We start from the raw sequence: 6,000 nt of genomic DNA on the forward strand, positions 1-6,000 counted from the left end.
ATAGTTGTGAAACTCAGAAACAACAAAAACAAGAGTATCTTAGCCTTCCAGGAGAATTATTCTCCTATTTCCCCTACTCTTTACAAATTCCCTTGTTTTATTCTTTGGTCTTTGGTCTCTTGAATATGATTTATTTTTAAAATTAACCTTGTAGTATTTCATGACTAGTAACTCATTCTCAGCTCTACTCACCCACTCTTCTCCACCTATCTTCTTTTGTTCTTATGTATTTAACCTGTTTAATAACTCTATTCAAACTCACCTATTCTTGAGAATAAGTTATGAGTATGTAAGTGTAATTATGTCTGTTAGTGTTTTCTGCTCACATGTGCCTAGATACATGTGTGTGTATAGGGATGTGGACAAGTGTGGTTTCAGGTGATTCTGTGCCTGTGCTTCAATCTTCATGTCAATTTTTTGGTTGGAAACATTGTAAGGATGAAACTCAGAAAACTCTGTGTTTTTATTTGTAAGGATAAAACTCAGAAAACACTGTGTTTTTATAAGAGACAAACAATATGCTAATATTGCCAGTGTGCTAGTACCTTAGAATCTCAGGCTATTTTTTTTATACTGTTTGCAGAATTTGTAACAGTCTAATACCAGATGGAGAGCAGTACTGTGGCCTATTATTATGAACACCTAGGGGATTCCAATAGGCAGAATAAATTGTTTGCCTAATTCAGTATTTTAATTTTTTAAGAAAAAATCCTCCTCAAACTCCACTAACATTTCAGTAAAGATTTACAAAAGGAAGTAAATTCACTGTAATACTTAAAGCAGAAGAGAAAGAGACCAGAGATTTTTATGATTTCTGATAACAGAAAGCAGATGGGATAGCAGTGACAGATAAACTAGAGCACAGTGGGGAGGAGCCAAGATGGCCGAATAGGAACAGCTCTGGTCTACAGCTCCCAGCGTGAGTGACACAGAAGACGGGTGATTTCTGCATTTCCAACTGAGGTACCAGTTTCATCTCACTGGGGAGTGCCAGATAGTAGGCGCAGGACAGTGGGTGCAGTGCACCATGCACGAGCTGAAGCAGGGCGAGGCATCGCCTCACACAGAAAGCGCAAGGGGTCAGGAAATTCCCTTTCCTAGTCAAAGAAAGGGGTGACACACTGAAACAGACGACTATAAAACATCAAAAAAAAAAAAAAGAAACGGGTGACAGACAGCACCTGGAAAATTGGGTCACTCCCACCCTAATACTGCGCTTTTCCAACTGGCTTAAAAAACGGCACACCAGGAGATTATATCCCGCACATGGCTCGGAGGGTCCTATGCCCACGGAGTCTCGCTCACTGCTAGCACAGCAGTCCGAGATCAAATGGCAAGGCGGCAGCAAGGCTGGGGGAGGGGCACCTGCCATTGACGAGTTAGTTGTTTGATTAGGTAAACAAAGCAGGCTGGAAGCTCGAACTGGGTGGAGCCCACCACAGCTCAAGGAGGCCTGCCTGCCTCTGTAGGCTCCACCTCTGGGGGCAGGGCACAGACAAACAAAAAGACAGCAGTAACCTCTGCAGACTTAAATGTCCCTCTCTGGACAGCTTTGAAGAGAGTAGTGGTTGTCCCAGCAGGCAGCTTGAGATCTGAGAATGGGCAGACTGCCTCCTCAAGTGGGTCCCTGACCCCCGAGTAGCCTAATTGGGAGGCACCCCCCAGTAGGGGCAGACTGACACCTCACACGGCTGGGTACTCCTCTGAGACAAAAATTCCAGAGGAATGATCAGGCAGCAGCATTTGCGGTTCACCAAAATCCGCTGTTCTGCAGCCACCGCTGCTGATACCCAGGCAAATGGGGTCTGGAGTGGACCTCAAGCAAACTCCAACGGACCTGCAGCTGAGGGTCCTGACTGTTAGAAGGAAAACTAACAAACATAAAGGACATCCACACCAAAAACCCATCTGTACGTCACCATAATCAAAGACCAAAGGTAGATAAAACCACAAAGATGGGAAAAAAACAGAGCAGAAAAACTGGAAACTAAAAATCAGAGCGCCTCTCCTCCTCCAAAGGAACGCAGCTCCTCACCAGCAATGTAACAAAGCTGGATGGAGAATGACCTTGACGAGTTGAGAGAAGAAGGCTTCAGACAATCAAACCACTCCGAGCCACAGGAGGAAATTTGAACCAATGGCAAAGAAGTTAAAAGCTTTGAAAAAAAATTAGACGAATGGATAACTAGAATAATCAATGCAGAGAAGTCCTTAAAGGACCTGATGGAGCTGAAAACCAAGGCACGAGAGCTACGTGACAAATGCAGAAGCCTCAGTAGCTGATGCGATCAACTGGAAGAAAGGGTGTCAGTGATGGAAGATGAAATGAAGTGAGAAGAGAAGTTTAGAGAAAAAAGAATAAAAAGAAATGAACAAAGCCTCCAAGAAATATGGGACTATGTGAAAAGACCAAATCTACGTCTGATTGGTGTACCTGAAAGTGACTGGGAGAATGGAACCAAGTTGGAAAACACTCTGCAGGATATTATCCAGGAGAACTTCCCCAATCTAGCAAGGCAGGCCAACATTCAGATTCAAGAAATACAGAGAAGGCCACAAAGATACTCCTCGAGAAGAGCAACTCCAAGACACATAATTGTCAGATTCACCAAAGTTGAAATGAAGGAAAAAATGTTAAGGGCAGCCAGAAAGGTCAGGTTACCCACAAAGGGAAGCCCATCAGACTAACAGCCGATCTCTCAGCAAAAACTCTATGAGCCAGAAGAGAGTGGGGACCAATATTCAACATTTTTAAAGAAAAGAATTTTCAACCCAGAATTTCATATCCAGCCAAACTAAGCTTCATAAGTGAAGGAGAAATAAAATACTTTACAGACAAGCAAATGCTGAGAGATTTTGTTACCACCAGGCCTGCCCTGAAAGAGCTCCTCAGGAAGCACTAAACATGGAAAGGAACAACCGGTACCAACCACTGCAAAAACATGCCAAATTGTAAAGACCATCGAGGCTAGGAAGAAACTGCATCAACTAACGAGCAAAATAACCAGCTAACATCATAATGACAGGATCAAATTCACACATAACACTATTAACGTTAAATATAAATGGGCTAAATGCTCCAATTAAAAGACACAGACTGGAAAATTGGATAAAGAGTCAAGACCCATCAGTGTGCTGTATTCAGGAAACCCATCTCACGTGCAGGGACACACATAGGCTCAAAATAAAGGGATGGAGGAAGATCTACCAAGCAAATGGAAAACAAAAAAAGGCAGGGGTTGCAATCCTAGTCTCTGATAAAACAGACTTTAAACCAACAAAGATCAAAAGAGACAAATAAGGCCATTACATAATGCTAAAGGGATCAATTCAACAAGAAGAGCTAACTATCCTAAATATATATGCACCCAATACAGGAACACCCAGATTCATAAAGCAAGTCCTTAGTGACCTACGAAGAGACTTAGACTCCCACACAATAATAATGGGAGACTTTAACACCCCACTGTCAACATTAGACAGATCAACGAGACAGAAAGTTAACAAGGATACCCAGGAATTGAACTCAGCTCTGCACCAAGCGGACCTAATAGACATCTACAGAACTCTCCATCCCAAATCAACAGAATATACATTCTTTTCAGCACCACACCACACCTACTCCAAAACTGACCACATACTTGGAAGTAAAGCACTCCTCAGCAAACGTGAAAGAACAGAAATTATAAGAAACTGTCTCTCAGACCACAGTGCAATCAAACTAGAACTCAGGATTAAGAAACTCACTCAAAACCGCTCAACTACATGGAAACTGAACAACCTGCTCCTGAATGACTACTGGGTATATAATGAAATGAAGGCAGAAATAAAGATGTTCTTTGAAACCAATGAGAACAAAGACACAACATACCAGAATCTCTGGGACACATTCAAAGCAGTGTGTAGAGGGAAATTTATAGCACTAAATGCCCACAAGAGGAAGCAGGAAAGATCTAAAATTGACACCCTAACATCACCATTAAAAGAACTAGAGAAGCAAGAGCAAACACATTCAAAAGCTAGAAGGAGGCAAGAAATAACTAAGATCAGAACAGAACTGAAGGAAATAGAGACACAAAAAACCCTTCAAAAAATTAATGAATCCAGGAGCTGGTTTTTTGAAAAGATCAACAAAATTGATAGAATGCTAGCAAGACTAATAAAGAAGAAAAGAGAGAAGAATCAAATAGACGCAATAAAAAATTATAAAGGGGATATCACCACCGATCCCACAGAAATACAAACTACCATCAGAGAATACTATAAACACCTCTACACAAATAAACTAGAAAATCTACAATAAATGGATAAATTCCTCGACACATACATCCTCCCAAGACTAAACGAGGAAGAAGTTGAATCTCTGAATAGACCAATAACAGGCTCTGAAATTGAGGCAATAATCAATAGCTTACCAATCAAAAAAAGTCCAGGACCAGATGGATTCACCACCGAATTCTACCAGAGGTGCAAAGAGGAGCTGGTACCATTCCTTCTGAAACTATTCCAGTCAACAGAAAAAGAGGGAATCCTCCCCAACTCATTTTATGAGGCCAGCATCATCCTGATACCAAAGCCTGGCAGAGACACAACCAAAAAAGAGAATTTTAGACCAATATCCTTGATGAACATCGATGCAAAAATCCTTAATAAAATACTGGCAAACTGAATCCAGCAGCACATCAAAAAGCTTATCCACCATGATCAAGTGGGCTTCATCCCTGGGATGCAAGGCTGGTTCAATATACGCATATCAATAAATGTAATCCAGCATATAAATAGAACCAAAGACCAAAACCACATGATTATCTCAATAGATGCAGAAAAGGCCTTTGACAAAATTCAACAACACTTCATGCTAAAAACTCTCAATAAGTTAGGTATTGATGGGATATATCTCAAAATAATAAGAGCTATCTATGACAAACCCACAGCCAATATCATACTGAATGGGCAAAAACTGGAAGCATTCCCTTTGAAAACGGGCACAAGACAGGGATGCCCTCTCTCACCACTCCTATTCAACATAGTGTTGGAAGTTCTGGCCAGGGCAATCAGGCAGGAGAAGGAAATAAAGGGTATTCAATTAGGAAAAGATGAAGTCAAATTGTCCCTGTTTGCAGACGACATGACTGTATATCTAGAAAACCCCATCATCTCAGCCCAAAATCTCCTCAAGCTGATAAGCAACTTCAGCAAAGTCTCAGGATACAAAATCAATGTACAAAAATCACAAGCATTCTTATACACCAATAACAGACAAACAGAGAAACAAATCATGAGTGAACTCCCATTCACAATTGCTTCAAAGAGAATAAAATACCTACGAATCCAACTTACAAGGGATATGAAGGACCTCTTCAAGGAGAACTACAAACCACTGCTCAATGAAATAAAAGAGGATACAAACAACTGGAAGAACATTCCATGATCATGGGTAGGAAGAATCAATATCATGAAAATGGCCATACTGCCCAAGGTAATTTATAGATTCAATGCCATCCCCATCAAGCTACCAATGACTTTCTTCACAGAATTGGAAAAAACTACTTTAAAGTTCATATGGAACCAAAAAAGAGCCCGCATTGCCAACTCAATCCTAAGCCAAAAGGACAAAGCTGGAGGCATCATGCTACCTGACTTCAAACTATACTACAAGGCTACAGTAACCAAAACAGCATGGTACTGGTACCAAAACAGAGATATAGATCAATGGAACAGAACAGAGCCCTCAGAAATAATGCCACATATCTACAACTATCTGATCTTTGACAAACCTGACAAAAACAAGCAATGGGGAAAGGATTCCCTATTTAATAAATGGTGCTGGGAAAACTGGCTAGCCATATGGAGAAAGCTGAAACTGGATCCCTTCCTTACACCTTATAGAAAAATTAATTCAAGATGGATTAAAGACATAAATGTTAGACCTAAAACCATAAAAACCCTAGAAGAAAACCTAGGCAATACCATTCAGGACATAGGCATGGGCAAGGACTT

This window comes from Pan paniscus, chromosome 2 (assembly GCF_029289425.2).
Source record: "Pan paniscus chromosome 2, NHGRI_mPanPan1-v2.0_pri, whole genome shotgun sequence".
NCBI lineage: Eukaryota > Metazoa > Chordata > Mammalia > Primates > Hominidae > Pan > Pan paniscus.